Consider the following 23,513-nt stretch of genomic DNA (forward strand, 5'->3'; position numbering starts at 1 on the left):
TACTGACGTGATCTAGATGGCCCTTGTACCTTGAATGGGACAATCGACCACAGCCACCTCATCCCAGCCACATCACCTTGGTCCCCCCACCTCAGCAAACCCACTGTGATCACTCTTCTTTGGCTGCCTCTCCTTAGCTGCTTCACTCTGGACAATTTGCTGTGGGATACCTCACCCCGGGCGTTTCACCATGCAGAACACCTGGCTGCCAGCACGGGTACTTCTGGCATTTGGTGAATTATCCCATGTGGCTAGTTGCCCTATGCTGTTCCCCACCAAGAGCCCTCATCATGTGCTGCAGCTAATGGGAAGGCAGAGGTCCATCCCTCGGTGTGCTGATTGAGTTATCCTGCACAACTAATTGTCTCATGTGGTGAATCATCCAAAATGCGATATTCTGCAGTGAGTCGCCTTGGGTGAGGTGGCTGGGGAAGGGTGGCCATGGATGGGCGACCACAGAGGGGTGACCGTGGTGGGTCCACTAGAGCAGTGGGGTTGTGGTAAGGCAGCCAGGGCGAGGCACCTGTGTCCAATTGTCCTAGACCTGTTGCCAGGTGCCTGAATTTTGAACATTTATTTATTAGATTTATTTGCAACCCACCTTGTTTCAAAATGACTTGAAACATATGATTGTGGGGATGCTGTGATGTTCACAAGTATGAGTACTGCTTGTAAGTCAATTTTTTCGGTAGTATTGTAACTTCAGACATTGAACTAATAATTGAAAGATAAGGACTATCTGTACTATTTTTATTTTCAGTGATTGCCTATACATCAGTGTAGAACCCAGATGCATCAGGGTAAAATATAAAGAAATATATTAGATGCTGGTACTTTGTTTCGCAGTATGCTAATTGCCATTATACATTTAAATTAAAATAATATTTTAAAAAGTTGTGCTTCCTATCCCTCTGTTAACAGAAACACATTATTTATTGAGCAGTTCTTTTTAGATAAGGAACAACCATTGCTAAAACTATCTACTTAACTAAGATTATGCTAAAAGGCTATCTGACCACTGACATTGCCAGCTAGGAGTGTCTGTTACACAGAAATAATTGCAGTGTTATACAGGTATTCAATGTATTATTTTTACTTAAACATATTCATTCAATGGCAAAAAGATACTTATTCCCAAATAAAACACTAGCAGGAAAAACTCTTTTAGTCCCATAGTTATAGGGGGCTGTCAGGCTTCTCCCAGACAAACAAGATTTGAACCAATTAAATAAACACAAAAGAATCTGGGAACATTTGATAAGTATTATTATTGTGAAAAAAACCATTAAGAAAGAATTCCAATGATTAGTGTGTGTCTAGTGCAAATCCTATATATAGTGAAATAACACTTCAAATTCTTTTGCGCTTATTCCTCCTGTCCAAACTATGTAATAGCTGGAAGTCCCTTTCTTTAGGCAGATTATGCTCTAGCCATGATCTCCCATCTGGCTGCTTTCCTCTGGCTGCATAAGAATTAATTTCAGTAAGTGCTACAATTGAAGTGCAGTGTTAGAAATTTGAATTTGTTCGTGGTGAGAATAGGAATTATCCTGGGATATTCTGAATATCTTGTTTCCTACAAGAAGGTAGGAATAGTTATAATAGGGAAGCTTTCCTGAATCGAGTTGCATTCAGCACATAGAGTCACATGCTCTTTTTAAGAGATAGAATGAGACCAAAACTATATGTGCCTTTATTTCCTTTAGGTTTGCATTATTTAAAGTTATGAATAATTAATTGTTATTCATAATCTCTCCCTTCTATAGCATTAAAATTTGAGAAACAGCATTTCAAATGTGGAGGGAGAGAGGAAAGAAATGTGATTTGTTCGTTTGTCTTCTGAGCTATGCGTATGGATTCGTAAAGGAGCCCACAGTACAATTGTTAAATCCAGAATCTAAAATTATCCAGCTGGGCCATTATGATATTATAATATGCTTACAGAACTAAGATTGTTATAACCACCAATATGTCTCTTACGGAGTTCATATTCCTTATGTTGTTGATTTTTTTAATGTGTTTTAATGACTGCAGTAATCATTTTATTTTAAAAAGAATTGAATTGTCCCTAAGGCTAGTCTATAGCTATACATAAAGCTATGCCCAGTCCCCCAATAAAGTTATCCTCATTGTTCTGTCTAGTGCTATTAGACTGTTTTAGAAAGCTTTGGATACCACATTATCCTAGAAGTCCTTCACTCATGTTGCAGTCCACTCCCGCACTCATCAGTCAATGAGTAGATCTGGTAACTTGCTATTGTCAAGTTAATCTAGACCAGTGCTTCTCAATCTCAGTGACTTTACGTTCTGTGGACTTCAACTCCCAGAATTCCCCAGACAGTGTTTCTTAACTTCAGCAACTTTAAGATAGATAACCTTTATTGTCATTTTTATACTGTGGGCACAATGGCACACATCAAAAATAAAATTTAGTTGCCCGCTCTCAAAGTGAAATATATACATGACACACACCTAAACATACTATGAACTACATATGTATAGACCCATATCCCTACATATACATAGCAAATAAATATTAAATATTGTCCATCTTGAATATATAATGGAAGGAGGAAGCTTGAGAGTTTGCAAGGTTAATGCTGTATGGAATGAAACTATGGCTGAACTGGATGTTCTGCTTCGGATACCACGAAGCCTCCTCCCAGAAGATAACAAGGAAAACAGGTTGTGAAGAGGATGTGTACTGTCCCAGATAATCTTATGGACACTGCTCAAGCAGTGCTTCTGTGCTATGTCCTGGATGGGAGGGAAGAAACTGCCAATGATCTTTTCGGCCATTCTCACCATCTCTGCACTGCCTTCCTGTCTGAAGCAGTGATGCCTCCAAACCAGACTGTGATGCTGTATGACAGGATGCTCTTGATTGTCCCCCTGTAGAAAGTGGTCAGGACAGGGGAAGGAAGATGCGCTTTTCTTACGCGGTGCAGAAAATGAAGGCACTGCTGTGCCCGCTTCACCAGTTTCTCACTGTTGAGCGACTAAGTCAGCCTACTCGTTAGCTGCACACCCAGGAATTTGATGCTGGTAACCATCTCCACAGGTGAATCATTTATGCACAGAGAAGTGTGGCTGTGCCTGCCTTTTCTGAAATCAACAATGATCTCTTTGGTTTTTCCGGTATTTAAAACTACGCTGTTTTCCTTACATCAGTTCACCAACCCTTCAACCTCCTTGCGATAAGCTTCCACCTTGTCATCCTGAATAAGGCCCACTACTGTTGTATCATCTGCAAACTTCACAATATGGTTGGTGGCAAACCTAGCACAACAGTCATGGGTCAACAGGGTGAACAGCAGCGGATTTAAGACGCAGCCCTGAGGAGAACCTGTGCTCAAGAAAATGGTATTAGAGGTATTTGTTCCAACTTGCACATATTGGGGCCTGTTGGTAAGAAAATCAAGAATCCAATTGCACAAAGGAGTGTTTAAGCCTAAAAGGCCCAGTTTGTTTACTAGATGATGGGGAATGATTGTGTTAAATGCTGAACTGAAGTTGACAAATAACAAACGCACATGAGCGTTTCTTTCCTCTAAGTGCTTCAGGCTCAGATGGAGAACGGAAGAAATAACATCCTCCATAGAGCGATTTGGTTGGTAGGCAAACTGAAGCGGGTCAAAAGCTGGCAGGAGGCTAGATACAATAGTGTCCTTTATCAGCTTCTCAAAGCATTTCATGATGGTGGATGTCAGTGCAACCGGACGGTAATCATTGAGGCCTGTAATTGTGGACTTTTTTGGCACTGGCAAGATGATGGCTGTCTTAAAACACCATGGGACCACTGCCTGCTGCAATGAGAGGTTGAAAATATCTGTGAGAACACAAGCCAGCTCCCCTGTGCATTCTCTGAGGACACGTCCAGGGATGTTATCTGGGCCTGCTGCTTTCCGAATGTTCCGAATGTTCCAAATTTACAAGAATTATGAGAGTTGAAGTCTATACATTTTAGTAACTGAGGTTGAAAAACACTGGTCTAGAAGGACAGAGGTTTAGAAGGACAGAGAATCAGTTTCAATAGAAAATCTGCATTACATTTTTTTCTGCAGCATGTACCACTAGGTCTGCAGGTGAAAATGTACATACAATTTCCATTGATTCACTTTTAAATGCTTCTGAAGATCAGTCCTTCCTACAATAAACACTGTCTCCTGCTCTGCAAATTTTTAATGGGAGATTCCAGTAGGTGAACTTGCTTCTTTCGGTCTTTTCTCAATAGATCCTGCCTTGACAAGTCCAGCTTTTGTTTAAATCTTCTTTCTCTCCTAGCTTCTGTTTTTCTACTTGTCTCCAGGTACTTTTCTTATTTTTGCAGATACTGATGTTTCCTTGGACTTTTCTCCACAACCTGTGAAATCACTCTCCAACCCATCTAGAAGATGGCAGAAAATTACACTGATGTTAAATTTTGTGGTGCCTCTGCTCCCTTACCTCATTCTGCCATGATATAAATTCAATCAAGCCTTTGAAAAATCACGAGGAATTACAAAAGCACTGAGCTACTTGCAGTGATGCAGAGGTTCTTGGTCCCATCATTTCATTCCTGCAGTCTTTCACACGATTGGCCAGAGGAATAGCAAAAGTACTAACCTCGATAGGACTGAATTACAGAATAACATCGCAAGATGAGGTTGTGCATTAAAACAACTTGCCTCCAGAAGTTGTGAATACTCCAACACTTGAGGTTTTTAAGAAGAGATTGGACAACCATTTGTCAGAAATGTTATAGGGCTTCCTGCCTGAGCAGGGGGTTGGACTAGATGACCTCCAAGGTTCCTTCCAACTTTGAATCTGGGTCATAAGTAGCCTTTTGGGGGTCTGTCATAACTCCAACCGGTCACTAAGTGATGGTTGTAAATCAAGGATTATCTGTAATTAGGATTAAGAGGTGAGCTGGATTCAATCCTGGTAATATATAAAAAACTTCAGGGGTGAAGTCTCCATTTTGTGTGTGTGTGTATATGTTTGTGTCTGTGTGTCTATGAGTGCCATCAAATGTCTGTGCCTTCAAGTCAGTGTTGATTCCTGGCAACTGCCTGTGATTGGCCATTGCCTCCTTCTGAGGGCAGAGTGTGTGTGACTGGTCCAAGGTCACCCAGTTGGCTTTGTACCTAAGCAGGGACTAGAACTCACAGTCTCCTAGGTTTTAGCCCAGTGCCTACTGTACTGAACTGGCTCTTTTTATCCCTAGAGCCACCAGCTCAGTATTTCAAGGACAAGTTCCATATTTAGGATTAAAAGTCCCTGTCCTCTTTCAACCTAAGAAGGAATGCAAATGGTTTTCTCTCTTTTTACTCTGAGAATCAATGCTCTTGAAATTCCCCAAACTGGAGTTAGAGGCTATTATGACAATTCTTTAACTCAGTAATGTTCGTTTACTATATACAAATGGTCTTATCTTGATCAACATCTCCCATGCAGCTACTATTAATGACTCTTCAGGGAAGACAATCAGCAGATGAAAAATTAAGCAAATGAGAGGACAGCCTAGGCAGAAAATAGCTGCAGAGAACACTTTATTGTTATCCAACCCAGACTAGCAATAATCCCTATCCCTCACTGAACAAATCATTTTTATTTTCATTGCTTTTTTCCTCCTCCCTCCCCAATCCTTTTCCTTGGTTCTTGCATCTCTATTTTTTTAAGGCAGATGGCAAGGGCTGTCCAAATACTGGTTTTTGTAAGTTGTCCTATGAGCCTCCTTTGGCTGAAAAATGGGACAAAATATTTTTTCCACTCCTATAATTTTAAAGATGACCACGATGCAGTCCTTGCTGTCAACCCCTTTGTGAATCTGTGAATTGATTTGCCAGCATTGAGATACATCTTAAAATTAGGGTTCTAAGATGGCCAGCCTGTAGAAATAGGAACAGCAGCTGGGCTTCCAGAGAGGGAAGACAGAGGAAGAAAGACAGAAGAAAGACATCCCATATTCTAGCACTCTGTTCAAAATTCGAAGTTCTCCATTGTTTCTAGGAATCCTTTCTGGAATTCTACAAAAAGAGGTTGTGAGCCAAGTTATTGGTAATGGAAAAGGGGGAAGAAAATGAAAGGATGGCGGAAAGAGACAGATGGCAATGCACCAAAGCACAATCTTATTGGGTTTTATCATTTTTATTGTGATTTTTAGCATTGTTGTTAGTCACCCAGAACTGCATGCCAGAAGTTGAATCTTCAACCTTCTAAATCAGGGGTGTCAAACTCAATTTCACTAGGGCCGCATCAGCATTGCGGTTGCCCTGGGGAGGCTGGGTGGGTGTGGCCAGAGTGGGTGCAGCCTACTTGGTGGGCATGGGCAGAGTGGGTGTGACCTACTGGATGGGCGTGGCCAGTTCTACATCATTCACGTCAAGGGTGCCTATGGGGGCCTCGGCAGGAGTGGGACAGGTCTGAGGGTCTCTGGCAGAAGGGGGTGGAACCGAGGCAAGTGCGAAGGCATGGTCCACCGGGGCAAGTGCCAAGATGGCTACCACAAAATTGTACATTGGCTCCCGGCTGGCCTGGGCCAGGGCCAAGGCAGCAGGGGCCGTTCCCTCACTGTTTCCAGGATGGTTTCGCGGGCCATATGAAACTTCGCGGGCTGCATCCGGCCCCCGGGCCTTGTGTTTGACATGTCTGTTCTAAATAAACAGATAAATTTTCATCCACCTTTCTGCTCATCAAGGCTGGAGAGTTTAACCAACTGTGGAATTCCTCTGCTTATTTGAATATGTTGCCCTACAGCTCAAAAACAGATGCTCTGGAGTGGCTCTGACAGTACAGCTGCTCTAAGCCCATGGAGGTAATGGTTTTAAGGGACTACATCCAAAGCAATTACAGTACAAAGATGTTTTTAAACGGGACTTTTTAATTATGTAATTATTCAGTAGCTTTCAGCACTCTGCTTGCGTTCAGGAGCATATTGCCTGACCAGGGATTCAACTTCCCAAAGGACTTCTGTCCCCTCTTCTTCCTCTCATGTCAGCTCTGTCTCTTGACCCTAGAAATAAGCCAAGATCCAGCATTTCTCCAATCATGGACTATTCAGAGGAAGAAGCCAGACTTTCTCCCAAAGGTGCTTTTTCAAAAGGAAGCTGGACTGTTTTTCCTTGAAGACGTTTCAATTCTCATCCAAGAAGCTTCTTCAGTTCTGATTGAATGTGGAGAATGGAAGGATTTATATTCTTTTTCAGTCATCTCGTCATTATTACTACAGCTCTGAAAGTCGTTGAGATCACTTGGAAGTTTATTTGTGCCCTCAGAATCACCTGAGCCCTGAGGGTCACCCAAATAGTGCAAATGGCTGTGGAACCTTCTTGGATTCAAAGAAGGTTCCACATCTATTTGCACTATTCAGGTGATCCTGAGGGCACAGATAAATTTCCAAGTGGCCTCAATGACTTTCAGAAAGAGTGCTAACAACCAGATGACTGCAAAGAATATAAATCCTTCCATTCTCCACCACTCATTCAGAACTGAAAAAGCTTCTTGAATGAGAAGCGAAACGTCTTCAAAGAAAAACAAAGTTGAGTTGCCTTTTGAAAAAGCACCTTTGGGACAGCCATGACTTCCATGGCTGAGAATCTCCACAGATGTTAAGCCAGACCTTATCATGAACATAGTCCTTGCTTAAAATATTATTATCCATACTCCTAAAATAATACCAAATTCTGGTGCAGGGAAATGGAAATATAGCTGGGTACATGAATACGGAGAATTACCTTTCTTTCCCCCGATTATCCAACAGGTATTTCTGGGAAGCCCAGCCAAGACAATAAGCTACTCCTGCTCCTGCTGTTTTACAGGAGCTGGTATTCAGAGGCAACCTATTTTTTTCTTTGCTTCAGGCTGGTTCAAGAATGCACTAAACTGGGAAGACACAGGTCAGGTCTCCCAGTAGTAATACTAAAATAACACTAGCATCTATTCTGAAACGTTCCCAGCAGCAGGTAATGAACCATCTGAATGGCTAGTCCTTCTGCTGGAGGATTGTATTTTTTGTTACAGAATAAGGGGCAGTTTGATGAGAGGAAAGAACTGTAGGCTTGAGTAACTTTGTAGTAGCTCTTTATTTATAAATGTACATAACACGGCACATAGGTAGACAGTTCTGGTCTTTAAAACAGCATCAGTTCCCTCAAGGGGACACAGTGTATTTTTAGAGATATTCAAGACCCCTTCCCACCTCAATTTAGATTTCTAACTTTTAGCTGGTGATTTTGTACAAGATGAGGGCTTTTTTTCCTCCAACTTCAATCCAAATAATTGGTATGTTGCCATCTAGTATCTACCAGTTATTATAGATCTTTAAAAGTCATTCAAGAAAACCTCTTCTAGTTACCAGTGTTGATAGATAAATACATAGAGAGTTTGCTCAAATTATTGGGGGTGGTGACCACAATTATCCATCATTTGAATAAAGTTAGGGGAATCAGGAGGTGGAGCTTGGGTATTAAATATATATTTACCATTTGCCTTTTCATAACTTATTTTTTGGTCATAATGCTTTTGCAGAGCATTAATAATAAGCATATTGTGGATAAAGTCACTTTAATATTGAGCTGATGGCCATCTTGACAAGGCTACATTGTTTTCTCGACAAAAATACAAACGTGACTTGTCAATTTTTCTGCCTTTTTTTTAAATTCGGTCTAGTCATTTTCTAGTCATCTCTTACTTAAGTTCTAACCAGGTCCAATTTATAGAATACAAAAGAGTTAGACCAATTTTCATACCAAACAAAACAGGGAAAATCCTAAAAAGAGCTCTGTAGTCTTTATGGATAAGGCACTATCCATGTGGTATCTCTTTATAACTATGACATGAAGAAAACACCCTAAAATGGTTAAATAACAGCCTAAAATGACTTCTGGTAATTTTTGCTAATGCTGCTCAATCTGCACAGTGATTGGAAAATATAGTTGATAACAGATAAAGTTGGAGAATTTGCTGAAAATTATATAAACAGGTTTCAGCCCCTGTATGATTCAGTACTGAATGGAATTTCAATCAGATATAAATATTAAGAACTTATGTATCTGGAGCATGTCAATCACATATTAACGAATGCTTAAATGCCATAAGATTGTATTTCTCTGTTTTCTACAACTGAGTGACTTGAATTGGAAATATTTTGTAAGTACAATCAGGTCTAAGAAATAATTTGACATTGCCTTTTGCTTAATCTAAAATGATCAGCTCAGTATGACATCCTGTATGGGAAGTGCCTGCAAGTTAGTTTGTTTCAGAGGGAAAAAAATGCAACATGGAAAATCAGACTATGAATGTAGAGTTTTACTGATTCCTAAAAAGGACATAAAGTCACAAAGGGTACCAGCTTTGAGCAAACTTTTTCTGATTTCGAAAAGCTAAAGGACACCACACTTGAGCATTTGAATGGTTTGCTCCCATGTATTTACTGGGGGCTGAACTTGATAAGAGCAGCTTTGGGCTTTAATCGTGGCACAAACACTTCTCGGCAACATTTTCCCTCCATTATCTACCTGACATTGCTCTCTACCAATTTATAGCTCCTTCTAGAGCAGTGTTCCTCAATCTTGGCAACTTTAAAATGTGTGTACTTCAACCCCCAGGTTTTCCCAGCCAGCACTGCTCTACAGACATCCATCTAACTGTCTTTCTACCAAAATAACAATAATCATACCACTTCAGTGATGGCTGGGTAATGCTCCTAGCCACCGGTGCAGAAATCATTCTCACATACAGCCTGTAAATAAGGCAGCTTGAAGTCATCCTTGGTCATCCTTCACTGCTGTGAAAATGCTCTGGCACGGTTCACTGGCTATTTGGTTGCTGACCCAGTCAGAGGATGGAGCTTAACCCTGACCTGCAGAGGGCAAAACTGAGCCAGGTTCTGTCAACTGGGTGTTATTAACTGTTACTATTCAATGCATCACAGGTTTTACATTGTTTCTGCTACCATGGCATTGCCTACCCACACTTTTTATTTTGATTTGCTCCGAGGACTTGTGCAAGAGTGCTACGGCTCTCTCTGTGCAACATTCCCAGATTCAGTTCAGTGGAGCTGCTGTTCCTAGGGCTATTTGTGCAATGGGCTTCACTGTGCCCCCACGTTGGGGCTGGTGCATTATTTTGCCTGCTCATTTTGTATCTGACAGCACTGTGTACCACGGCAATAAATGCTCTTATGGGCAAGCCAATTCCAATTCTGGAAGTCTAACTCTAGTACATGTGTTCATTTTATCTATTATCAAGCTACTTCCAGATGTTGCCATCTGTAAAGGCAGAAGTGGGTTCTCTTATCACTCTAAGTTGCCACTATCCTTTTGCTGCACTAAACAAGGTGGAACTTGCTTATTATTAATCACTCCTTCTCTCTCTAGCCTGTACCCTCTATTGTCAGCCAAAATAATTTAGTGCTATTCAAGAGGAAGGCTAGACCTGTTTTTAGAAATATCCTGATTGGTCAATTCTAAGTAGAGGATATGAAAAAGAAGGAATAAAGAATTCCTTCCACTTCACTCTGTATCCCCTTCTTAGTTCTGTCACTGCTGAATCGAATTTAGCAGATGACTAAATCTGCCATCCCAAACATCTGCTTAAAGTCAACCTTTCCCATATCAGAAGAGTGATTAGTAGTTGTTTTTCAGCAGGCAAGTCAAGCTTAGTGGGAAATGAAACTAGGAGCTATTTATCAACTGTAGAGAGTAATGAAGATGACCTTTGCAAAAATATGTAGATAGAAACTCTTATCCCGGCAAAAGGGGATAGAACACTTTTTTAAGTCCAGAAAGAGATAACATTTGGAGGTTGCTCAGGGTAGACATCTCCCTAAATCACTGGAGTATAAAAAGAGGGAGGAGACAAAGATTTGTAAGAATCTGCTATTATTGCCAATCTCAACAAAGTAGTGTTACCTAATGGGGCAGACTTAATCTCTTCCTTAACTTGGCAGCAGTAACTAAAGGCAACTTAGTTTGCTGGATTTCTTATAGATTGAGGGGGGGGGATGGGACATAATTTATGCCAACATATTTTTCAACTGACTCAGGGACTGGTGGATAGCAGTAATTTGGCCATGAGCCCTTGACCTAGGGGGAAATAACTTCTTGGTGTTTTCTGATATGTAGTTATGTATTTGCCTGAACTTAGGAGAGAAATAAATTAGAGAAATCTCTGGACCAAGGAATTTATGACACAAGTCATGCAGAATTCACTGGCACCAACAATTTTATAGTAGTTATCAAAAGTACATTTCCCCCTAAGAGGCTTTTGTCCAGTTCTCAACTCAAGTGCACTCAACTCGAATTGGCTGTATGTTAAAATGAGGCAAGGCTTCCACCACATGGTTGTGCTGTCATTATGACCTTTTTTGATATGCATCCCCACAGACACCTCTGGTCTGCTTAATCTTTCCCACTAATAAAATAAAATAGTGGGTCAGCATGTTACAAACAGCCCCCAAAAGTGATGGTTTCTTCTTCAACGTGGTATCAACAGAGCTGATCCCCTGGCAAGGATATTAAAACTGCACCTTTGCTGCAAATATTGTGTACACTAGTAAAACTTCAGGATCTACTCAGAATCTATTGGCGTTAAGCAGCAAATAATGTTCAACCAATCAATCAATCAAAAGAGCCTTGCCAATTAGGTAATGATACTAAATCAGTGTTTTTCAACTGATTTCAACTGGCAGCTTGTAGATGTGTGGACTTCAATTCCCAAAGTTCTCCATGCTGGCTATCCACACATCTTCAAGCTGTCAAGGTTGAGAAGCACTGTTCTAAACAGTATCATGTGACTGTTAGTAAAAAAGGAGACAGAAAAAGGAACGAGATTATCTCATGTAAGCTTTCTGCAAAAGCAAGATCTCTAGTCCGGTTTTGTGGCAGTTTTCCTTGTCATTAGAAATCAAATGGTTGGTTATTGGAAAGAGAGGTCTCTCTGGGATGGCATCAATTTGGAAGTCCAGGGCATATCCAGAACCTCAGTGTTCTGAAACACTGAAAGAACAACAGTTGAGTTTGTAGATTGGTTTTATAATTTACTCCCGTTTTGTCAGATTTCATTCATGGCCTCTCTGGTAACGCCCAATAGGTCACCATTTCTGTCCCTCCATCCCCTCCAATTCCACTTGAAAACGGTCAGGATGGAGCTGAATGGACAGGTTTGCCAGCCAATAGCACTCTCAGAGAATTGACAGGCATTAAATCAGCTCCCTCCCTCCCAGCTGAGCCCAGAGAATGGCAATCCTTACCAGCTATCCAGGAATTGATCACTCACTGTTGCTTTCTCCCCTTAAACAAAATAAAGCACAGTGAATCCCTAACATTTTTGCTGGGAGTGGTGGCAAAGCGCCATGGCCTTTAAATTTCAGCGTGGAGTTAAGTGCAAGAGGCAGGACATGTGAAAATCTCTCTCCACCTCACCCCCTTAACAGCACAAAATGTCCATTGGAATTCACGGTAGCAAAACATTACCACTCCTAAGCAGACTTCCCTTATTGGAGGAGAGATGACAACAGTCACAGGGATATGCTGGGAAACATCAGAACGGCAATTGTCCAGCTGTGGTATCAGGCGATCATCACAGATCTCTTCTATCTGGAAGAGCCCCAAGTTACAAAGGTGCTTGTTTTCATTATAAATGGAAAAGAAGGCTGTGCGCTGTCTCTATTAATTCATTGTCGTCCCCATTGAGCACAACAGACTTTGTGCACAGTCCTTACTCAGCAGCTAAGATCTGGTATATCAGACCGGCGCAAATGAAGCCTCCTAACAGTAAAGTGTAGACAATTAAGAAATAAGCCAAAGCTCTTTGGAGTTCTTGAAGAATTTCAGCTACCAGACTTGTGACCTTCTTCTTTCCAGACATATCTCTTGCTCAGATATCTCCAAAGAGCTGTGAAGCCTGTGGCCTTCAGGTGTCCGTGGGGGTGGGATAAGACTGCGTGAAGATTTCTAGATCACAGGAAGCCGGAAGCCATGCTTTGCCTTAACTCAGTTTCCATCATCTTTGGCATGGGATCCTCCTGCATAGATACAGAAAAAGATCAATGTTTTATTTCAGCTCTTTAGAAATGGAAATTCTGACCTCCAAAATGGTGAGCAGACAACATGGAAGAATAGATGAGAATATGATTGCCTTCATTTTTTAAAAAAATAAAAATAAAAACTTCCCAAGTTTCTCAACATTTTTCATGATATAAAGAAACTGATTTTTGTTTTAAAAAAATGAGTGTCTAATAAAAGAGAAAGCTGATATATCAATCCACTTATAGGCTTTCTACATTCTGAAATAATTAAACTCATAATCTAAGCTTAGTTGTTATTGGAAAGACTGGGAAAATGTGGATCTCTTATTTAAACTCTGCTTCCAAACTAAATTCCACTGTCTATTTCCACAACAAAGACAGTTCTGCTATCCAGAAATGCATAATTTGGCCTCCAGAGATATCCCTTTCTGACTTCCATGCTTATGAGGGACTGCTGACATCAACCTTATTGGTTTACTAGAGCAGGGGTCCCCAACCCCTGGTCCGTGGACCAGTACCGGGCCACAGCATGCCAGGACCGGGCTGCACAAACAAGCAACGCTCCATCCACGAGATGCAGACAGCACACAAAACCACACACCCCCCCGGTCCGTGGAAAAACCTCTCTCCACGGAACCAGTTCCTGGTGCCCAAAAGGCTGGAGACCTCAGTACTAGAGAACCCCTGACCCTTTGGGTTATTGTTTCAGAGATATTTCCTTACCAGATTCCTCAATACCTTCAACAGCGGCAGGATATCTAATGTACTGGAAAAGTTGTTAAAAATTCAGGGGAGATATTCAGAGATGTCATGTTGAACTGTATATAGCACAATCAAACATCAGGAGTTGACCACAGAACATGTTTTGTGACATCTTGTATTATGTCATAGAATGCTTTATGATGATTTTCATGTCATAAAATTTTATAACATTTGCCAAATTTCAACTCCATGGGAGTCTTGTGTCCCAGATTTTGGGTGTGTTCTGTAACATATCTCATTTGAGTTGGTTGAAAAAATCTTGCCCTATGATGCACTGTTTCATCCAGTTACAGGTTACGGATATAAGAGTTTTAGTAGTATATAGACTGCTAGGTTTATATGTCACCATAGTCAATACATTTGATGCACTATCAACATCAACATTAACGTAAGTATACAATTCATAAAACAAACTGCAAAACAACGAACTTGTATTAACCACAGACTATGCCAATCCATTATCCTCCAAAGGTTATCCAAAGAGTTCAGTTTTAACCAATTTCCAGAGAGCTGTCAGGATGGATGCCAATCTGGTCTCTGAGGCATGGAAACAACAGTATTCCATAATATAGAAGCCAAACATCCCCACACTCCCAAAATTGGAAAACTATTCAAAAAGAATGTACTTGATGGGTTAATTCTACTGGATGGTTCCGCTGAAGAAAAAGCAACTTCATATTTTAGCAGCACCAAAAAGCTTATTCACAAATTATGACATTTGATTTAAATTCTCTCTCTGTATTATTACTATTTTGGGCCTGGCCCCACCTACTTTTGCAGTTTATCCTGTAAGACTCAAATCCCAAATCTAGTTCCAATTTTTTTTTAAAAAAGCTGCACAGATGTATAATTATTTCAATATAAAAGCCGTTTGGTTTGTCTCTTCCTCTTGTTTCTACTTTTTCACTGGAATATGGCTGATTATGGAGACAATTTTGATTTATATTTAAAAGGGGGGTGGGGTGGAGATTAACTACAGTTTGGTTCTTTATTTCTGAAACATTTAGGAGAATTTTAGGTGTCCCTTGAAATAATTTACCTCCCTCAGTGCAGGCACGGAACTTGGGTGTCCTCCTGGACTCACAGCTAAATTTGGAACAACATCTATCGGCTGTGGCCAAGGGGACCTTTGCCCAGGTTCGCCTGGTACACCAGTTGCGGCCTTATTTGGATCGGGAGGCTCTACTCACGGTTACTCATGCCCTTGTCACCTCAAGACTGGACTACTGTAATGCGCTCTACATGGGGCTACCCTTGAAGAGCATTCGGAGGCTGCAGTTGGTTCAGAATGCAGCCACGAGAGCAATTGTGGGTGCACCAAGGTACACCCACGTGTCACCTATCCTCCACGAGCTGCACTGGCTTCCTGTGGGTCTCCGGATGCAATTCAAGGTGTTGGTTGTCACCTTTAAAGCCCTTCATGGCTTAGGACCAGGTTACTTACAGGACCGCATACTGCTGCATAGTTCCCAGAGACCGGTGAGGCCCCACAGATTGGGCCTCCTTCAGGTCCCGTCGGCCAGACAATGTCGGCTGGCGGGGAAGGGCCTTTTCTGTGGTGGCTCCGACGTGGTGGAATCAACTTCCCCCCGAGATTCGAACTACTCCCACCTTGCCGGCCTTCAAGAAAGCTATTAAAACTCTCCTGTTCCAGCACGCCTGGGGTTGATGTCCCCGGGGGGGGCGGGATTCGATTGGGACATGCTGTGTGAATGTATTCATTTTTAATTGTTATACTTGTTGTTTTAATTTTGTACGCCGCCCTGAGTCCCTAGGGATTGGGCAGCATATAAAATTTAACTAATAAATAAATAAATAATAAATAAATTTTTGCAGTTCAAAGTATAGCCTAATCTGAATACATATAGCCAATGTCCACTTTCTTTATTGAGGCTCCAGATACAGACTTTTATAAGATGGTTGGATGACGCAATCCAGGCAATTCCCCTGTGTTTTCTACCATTTCTTTTATAAATATGTATATATAAATTTTACAGAGATAATGCAGAGTTTGCCTATCTGGAAGCTTGTCACAATTATATTTAAATACTTTAAGTCTTGAATGCCAGCAAAACACCCTTTTTATACTATTCACCATTTGGCCCAATCAAGCATTTGGTTGGTCTTTGTGTTGTTCTAATGAAATGACTGCCCTAAAAGAGCTTTAAACTTTTCTTTTTCTTAAAACTATTGTGACTATCTTCTTTTTTATGCTTTATTAATCACGATGCTTCTATTTAAGCCTGCATATCTAGTACCGAAGCCCACTTCCTTCTTTCTATAGATGACATATAAAAGCAATAATATAGAGAATTAAAGATACTGCTTTAAGCCAGGATGCATAAACAAGTAAGACTGATGCTGCTCCATCTTTTTTTTTAATAACACTTTTGTATCTAAAAGGACTGTCCAGTCCATGTCCAGTTTAAAGAAATCTAAGATAAGGATGGAAATAGACAGAAGGACGTGGATTACTCTGTTATATAGTTATCCATTTATTTACTTATAAAACCTGCATTCCGTTCTTTAAAACATAAAGATAAGGTTAGTTGTTGAAAATGAAACAGAGAAAGCATAAACAGCAGGCATTGAGTAAAAGTTTCACTGCAGTATAGAAATGCAAGAGATGATCTCAATATATTAAAATGTTTAGTAGAATAAAAATACCTTTATTCTGTTGATACATTAGGGAAATGGTCTGAAAGTGAAGGAATGAAATTTATCAGAGACAAGTGAAAGGTGGGGTTTTTTTTTATTTAGGGAACAAAAATCAGATGCACAGGTACACAAGTCTTGGCTGATAATAATACTTGTCAAAACCAGAATCGATTGCAAACTGGATGTGAACCAGCAATATGAGGCAGTTGCAAAAGAGAGAAAGATAAATATAATAGGAAGCGCCATCAATAGAAATATAATTTCCAAACGTCAGAAATAGAATTGCTTTGCACAGACCCCCATCTTGAGTACCCCAGCTCTGGGCAGCTCACTAAATATAACAGGTTTGGGGTAGGGCAATGAGAAGTATCTGGAAAAGATGTTCTCTCAAGAGAAATTGGCAGAACTGCTGGGTATGCCTGACAGGGAAAAAATATAGCTAAATCCGTACAGCTCTGGATTGTAAGCCACAAAGAGTCACCTTATTGAGGAGATGAGTGGCATACAAATTTAATAAACAAATAAAAATAGATAGGAATATGCTAGCAATCTTCATGCACCTGGAAGGATATCACCTAGACCAGGGGTAGGCAACCTTGGCTCTTTTGTGACTCATGGACTTCAACTCCCAGAATTCCTGAGAATTCTGGGAATTGAAGTCCACGAGTCATAAAAGAGCCACGGTTGCCTACCCCTGACCTAAACGGTCAAGATCTGTTTTTCATCATTCCAGTACAAAATGGATTTAAGTTACAAGAAGATTATGGTGCAATATTAGACAAAAATTCAAACTATCAGAGCAGTTTTGACAGTGGAAACAACAATCAAGACAAGTAGTGGGATCCCTTTTATTATAGGTGTTCTACTGAAGGCCAGATGACCATCTATCTGCAGTGTTTTAATGTGGATTCCTGCACTGAGTAGGTAGTTAGACTTGATGCCCTAGATCAGGGGTCCCCAACCCCAGTTCCGTGGACCAATACCGAGCCGCGGCATGCCAGCAACCTGTCTGCACAAACAAGCAAAGCCCCATCCGCGACATGCAGGCAGCACACAAAACCACACACCCTCCGGTCCACAGAAAAACCTCTCCCCATGGAACCAGTCCCTGGTGCCCAAAAGGTTGGGGACCTCTGCCCTAGATCAATATTTCTCAACCTTGTCAACTTGACGATATGTGGACTTCAATTGAGCATGCTCCCTGGGGAATTCTCGGATGAAGGCTATCCATCTTTAAGCTGCTGAGATTGAAAAACATTGCAAGATGACTCCTTCCAACAATAGGATTCCAGAGGATCATTCTAGAGCCAAGCGGCTACCACTGAAAAGGCCATTCCTAGATTACATATTTTTATTTTTATCTCCATTAGTCAGCATCTTTGTTTTTATTCTATTGTAAACATGCATATAAAATCTAACAAATTCTAAGTAATAATAATCACAGGTAATTAGCAGGTACAAAAATGTGGCTTTCCTGATGGTGCCCCAACCATACCATTCTGGGAAGCTTGTGGATTCATCTATTTGCAGACTGTGAGTCCTTCCTCTCTAGCCAACCATTGCACTGCCTTTTTAAAAAGTTAAATAAGAATAAGCTTAAAGAAATAGCAAATGTTTACAAATACTGCACTGCCAACATACCCTCCTTTCAATTACACGGGGTCAGGCTAAATGGTATGAAAACAGGCATGCTGCTTCTGACAATAGTCCATTTAATCCACTAGGAAAGCCCACAATCAGGAAATTATGATGTCCCTTTCTTACAGTTGTTTCCTAGCATACACAGAGATACATCTGGATCACAGATGCCTCCTTTAATTTTCCTTTAAGTTTGATTCTGCCCGTATAACTGGGCTAAATAGGAAAGATGAATTTGGAAGTCTCAGTATCTCAAAAGGCCTTTGGACTTGCACAAATTGGACAAGCAAAAATAATTTGTACAACCTCCAAAGAAGAAGCTCAACTAGAGGTCTCCAGTTTTTAATTCAGAAACCCGTAAAATTCAACCCCTTCGCTTACCTTCGCTTGCCCCTGAACTTTGGCCACTTACATCCAAAGACCTTCTCCTTCAGATGCCGTGTTAGGAGAACTGGAGGTGCTCTCCCATCTCAGCGTTTCCAAGCTTCTCTGTGCAATTAAGCAGGATGCCTTCTTCAGCTGGCTGCAAATGATCCGTTCTGCTGTATAACAATGGTGTTGGGTGGCTGTTCAAGGAGGGAGCCAAACAAAAGGTGGTGGACCTGAGCAACGGGATGCAATTGTATAGCTCACAGATTCTGACGCTGGAAGAAAAAGGAGGTGGTGATTTACTGGCTTCGGCTGAATGCCACTTCTTTCATCTGCCATTCCCCATTCTCTTTCCAGAAAAGCTACTGCTCTTGCTGCTGTTGCTTGGAGATTCTGCTACAGCATTGCCCGTTGCACCTCCTCTCCTATTTTCTAGTCCAGAGTGATTGATGCCCAAAGACAAGGACTGCCTGCTTTAACAAATGCTACAGCTTATGTCGGACTGCTGGTTTGGTGAGATGATAATCTGAAGCCTAGATCAGAAGGCAGATAATGCATTTACTGAGTACTTCACTGATCCCCTGGCTTTCTTCTAATCTCTCCTAAACACCACAGGCAGCAGTGGTGGCCATTGCTAAGATAGATAGAGGCACAGATTCCATAATTATTGTTTCAAGGTTCAACTGTCTGGAAACATGCATATTTTTCAGTATATTTATTAGCTTCATCCATTTAAGACAACTGCAAATATTTTTTAAAGTGTAAAACTGGTTAGGATTTGGAAAGGAAGGTGAGGGCAACCAATCAGAACCAGGCACAACTGGCTTCTAAAGAACCAGCCAATCAGAATGCTAGAAGGACAACTATCTTGTACATTATTTTATTTCCCCAAGGCATGTTCCGGTTAAAGGTAGCACAAGAGAGAAGACACCAGTCACATAATTAAAATACATGGAAATGACTTTTTAAAAATAAGGTGCAGCAGGGCCAAATTAGAATAAAGGCCCTTAAGATAAAAATATTTTGTTTAGATCTGGTAAAAGATAATTTTATGAAGATGATGATGATGCCTTGACTGAAGCTTTTCTTAATTATTTCTGATGTTAAAGAACAAGTGCGAGGACATGTTTATTTTCTCTTTCCTTTTTTTAAAAAAAGAATAAATAAAAATGTGTATAAAACATAATCACGTTAATGAAGCTCCAGAAATATTTAATAATGTGGTTTCTACCAGATGGAATTGATCTGATAGGGCTGGCATGTTCCATGTTCCATGCTTCTTCTATTAAAGAATGCTACCTATCAGGATCTAGAGAGCCTTCTGGAAGGAAGTTCCCCACTCCCAGCTCTGGTTGGTCCCACCCTGTTGGCATTCTGAATCACCATAAAGGCCAAACTGTTCTCCCAGGCTCTGGGCTAGCATGTTTTCAGCCCCCTTGTTAATTGCTGGTAGGATCTTCTGGGGTTTGCTGGGTTCAGTTTCCTCTCCTTTTTTTGTCCAACTCTGATTTTGTTGTTCTTTATCTTTATTATATGGCTTTTATATTGTTTTGGTGTATTGTGAGCTGCCCAGGGCTGTTTAGAGTCAGGCAGCATCAAATGGAACAACATAGTAAATAAATGATAAGTGTTTTATTATACACTGAAATGATCTTCACACATAAGCAGCACACATTTCTCACTGCTACTTTTTTCAAAATATTTCAGGCAGAATGACAGAGGGAGGCAAGCATGCCCCAACAATTATTCACAGATTCCTTTTCCTAATGAGGAAGTACATAATTCAATGGGGGGGGGGGAAAGTAAGATATAAATAAATATTATTGTTTCAAAACTCTGAGGCATAGGTTGTTCACGTGAAAATGTTTTTGGCTCTATTGCATTCTCTGATACTGGTACTGTCTTTGCAGTATCTCCTGATGCATTCTATCATTTATTTTCCATAAGAAATAAATATTTCAATGGGTAAACTGTACAGTGACAGAATGCACCTTTTGTACCTTTGGATTGCACATAGGAAAAGGTAAAGTAATATTGTAGTCTCTACTATCCAGATCTCAGGAGTTTAAATTAGAGGAGCATCAAAATGATTTAGGCATTAGATAAAAATGTCTCGATTAGTCCAACAATGGACCTAACACACAGGGAAAACAGATGTGTTCTCACTTAGTGGAAATGCTTGTGGATATTCTCACTCTCAATTTTCTATAAGGACCAAAATATGTTCCTCTGCTACCAACTCTGAACTTGTGGAATAAACTCTGTAAGTAGAGAATATAAGACAATAGAACTGACTTTCAGAATGTGCTTTCACCCCAGGATAGCTGTCCTACTGGGCGTTATCAAGACAATATACTTTTGTTGTGCTGCAGTGCCACCTCTACGGGGGCAAAAGCTGAAACTGCAGTTGCTCAACCCAGACACAGCTCAGCTGCTAGCAGCTGGATTTTGAATTAATTTCCAGTTTATAAGTGGCTTTTGAGCGTACTGAATATATTGCAGAAACACATCTGGTGGCTAAATCAACTGTTACCAAAAATATACACATTCCCATTGCCCCGTGGTTGTATTACATTAAAAGCATGAAATCTTTAGTTGATTCATCAGTACAAATCTTGTTAGATTGCCTGTGAAAGAGCAGGCATAACAGGCAACACATAGGCAATCAATCATACAGAGAATCAATTTGCTATAGTGGTTAAGGATCTGGGCCAGATTTTATTTATTTCTTTATCAAACGTATTTGCCATCCATCTCGTGGTTCAAGGCTACTCTGAGTCGCTTGAATCACAACACTTTTCAAGACCTCCCTTAGGAATGGAATGGAATGGAATGGAATGGAATAGAATAGAATAGAATAGAATAGAATAGAATAGAATAGAATAGAATAGAATAGAATAGAATAGAATAGAATAGAATAGAATAGAATAGAATAGAATAGGAAGGGACCTTGGTGGTCTTCTAGTCCAGCCCCCTGCTCAAGTAGAAGGACCTATAACAGCTCAGACAGGTGATTGTCTAGTCTCTTCTTAAAAATCTCCAGTGATGAAGTGCCCATGATTTCTGGAGGCAAGCTGTTCCACTGGTTGATTGTCCTCATTGTCAGGAAGTTTCTCCTTAATTCCAGGTTGCTTCTCTCTTTGATTAGTTTCCAACCATTGTTTCTTGTCCTTCCCTCTGGTAATCTGGTACTCATCTTCTTGTAGCAGCAGATACTGGAACACTGCTATCATATCTCCCCTATTTCTTCTTTTCTTTAGACTAGCCAAACCCAAGTCCCGCAGCCATTCTTCGTATGTTTTAGTCTCCAGGCCTTGGATCATCTCAGTTGCTCTTTTCTGAATTTTTTCCAAACTCTCAACATCTTTTTTATGATATGGTGACCAGAATTGGCTGCAGTATTCTAGGTGTGGTCTTAATAGGGTTTTATAAAGGGGTACTAATACTTTGTGTGATCTTGATTCTATGCCTCTGTTTATACAACCCAGGATTGTATTAGCTTTTTTTGTTGCTGCTGCACAGTGCTGGCTCATAGTCAAGTGATCGTCCACTAGGACTCCAAGGTCCCTCTCACAGTTACTGTTTTTAAGCCAGGTCTCATCCAATCTATACTTCTACCTTTGATTTTTCCTACCTAAATGTAAAACTTTGCTTTTCTCCACATTGAAACTCATTTTGTTGGATATGGCCCATTGTTCAGGTTTATCTAGATCTTTTTGGATCCTGACTTTGTCTTTTGGGGTGTTGGCTACTCCTGTCAGTTTGGTGTCATCTGCAAAGTTGATGAGTTCCCCTTCAATTCCCTCATCAGGCAGAAGTATTAGATATGTTCACTCCCTTGAGTTATATACAAAAAAGGATAAAATAATAATAATACATAAGATTTGCCATATAATGACAAAGCAGGGTCAATGAACGGCTGTATTCAAGCAACACATTTAAAGATGTTGCTGAATTAACTTATTATCTGGGGCATGAATCACGAACTAATTAAAAAGGCTAGACTTGCAGGACATATCAATGCACTATACATAATTTAAGAGAGGGGTGTGATGTTTTTTAAATGCAAGGGACATGCTTGGCTTGGTATGCCATGGCCTAAGGAAAAAGGAGTAGTTTTTGATATCAACATTTTGTTTTTAAAAGCACGTCCCTGTTTTTAATCTGCCAAATGCAGGTTGTTGTAAAAAAGCAGTTTTGAAATGTAGGTAGGCAGTTTATAGGAATGCATTTTTGTGTTGTATTTTTAATTATTTGGTTTGCCTGAGAAATCTTGAAATTGGAGGGGGGGAGTGAGAGTTGGATGCAGGGTTTTTAACCTCTTGCTGTTTACCTAGATCAGCGGTTCTCAAACATTGCGTGCCAGAAGCAATGAGAATCAGAAGACTAGGCAGCATAAATTACACAAAGAGGTAAATATCTTACTGCTGTTGCTTTCCAATCCAGCTGGAAGCAGGCGGATGATCACTGATAATACAAAACTCGTTATCCAGGGGTAACCCTGGGGAAATCGCTGGGTTAGATAATCAGAACCTCCGTTTTCAAAGACTTTCTACCCGTTGCAAGTCCCCGATGCTACCGGCTTACGATCCTCGTAGCGATTTCTCCATCTACTCACCCTCCATAGAAAATACACTCCCGCCCCAGCGCGTCTCTTTTTGACAGATTAATCAAATCAAACACACCTCTCTTGTTTCTGCCCGATTTGTAGCCCTTTCGTTTTCCATTTTTATGCAGCCAATCTGGATCTACAAACAAAACCCCTTTGAAATAACCAGGTGATTCTTCCCTTTTCTTATCTCTATGCCGCAAGTTTCCCTCAGCCAAAATCAACACTACAGACATTACCTCTCTTGCCTCTGCCGTCAAAAGACAAGTCCCGATGCCGATTAGATCATACTCTTAGCTCTCTAGACGGCTGTGATTTTTGCGACTCTGCTACGAAATAAGGCCAGCCCTCTGTTGCTGTAGAGACTCCCATGCTCGGGTTTGCGGCATTGCCGAAAAGCAATGCAATCACTTTCTCTCTTAATAATTAGACGACAGGGGGCCATCTTTGGCCGTGCCGCTTGGGCCC

General features: G+C 40.7%; 1 long non-coding RNA gene across 2 annotated transcripts; it reads right to left on the bottom strand.

Annotated features, from left to right (window-relative positions):
• Positions 1 to 8,044: 8,044 nt before the first annotated feature.
• On the bottom strand, positions 8,045 to 23,384 carry LOC120304271. 2 transcript variants are annotated; one of them, XR_005555683.1, is made up of 3 exons: positions 23,285 to 23,384; positions 18,449 to 18,711; positions 8,045 to 13,006 (listed from the first exon to the last, which is right to left on the bottom strand). It is a non-coding gene; the product is annotated as an uncharacterized LOC120304271 (long non-coding RNA). The 2 variants fall into 2 exon arrangements; XR_005555682.1 differs by lacking the exon at positions 23,285 to 23,384 and having other exon boundaries at positions 18,449 to 19,744.
• Positions 23,385 to 23,513: the final 129 nt, after the last annotated feature.

Source organism: Crotalus tigris, unplaced genomic scaffold (assembly GCF_016545835.1).
Source record: "Crotalus tigris isolate CLP2741 ecotype Arizona unplaced genomic scaffold, ASM1654583v1 scf7180000017632.1879674, whole genome shotgun sequence".
Lineage (NCBI taxonomy): Eukaryota > Metazoa > Chordata > Lepidosauria > Squamata > Viperidae > Crotalus > Crotalus tigris.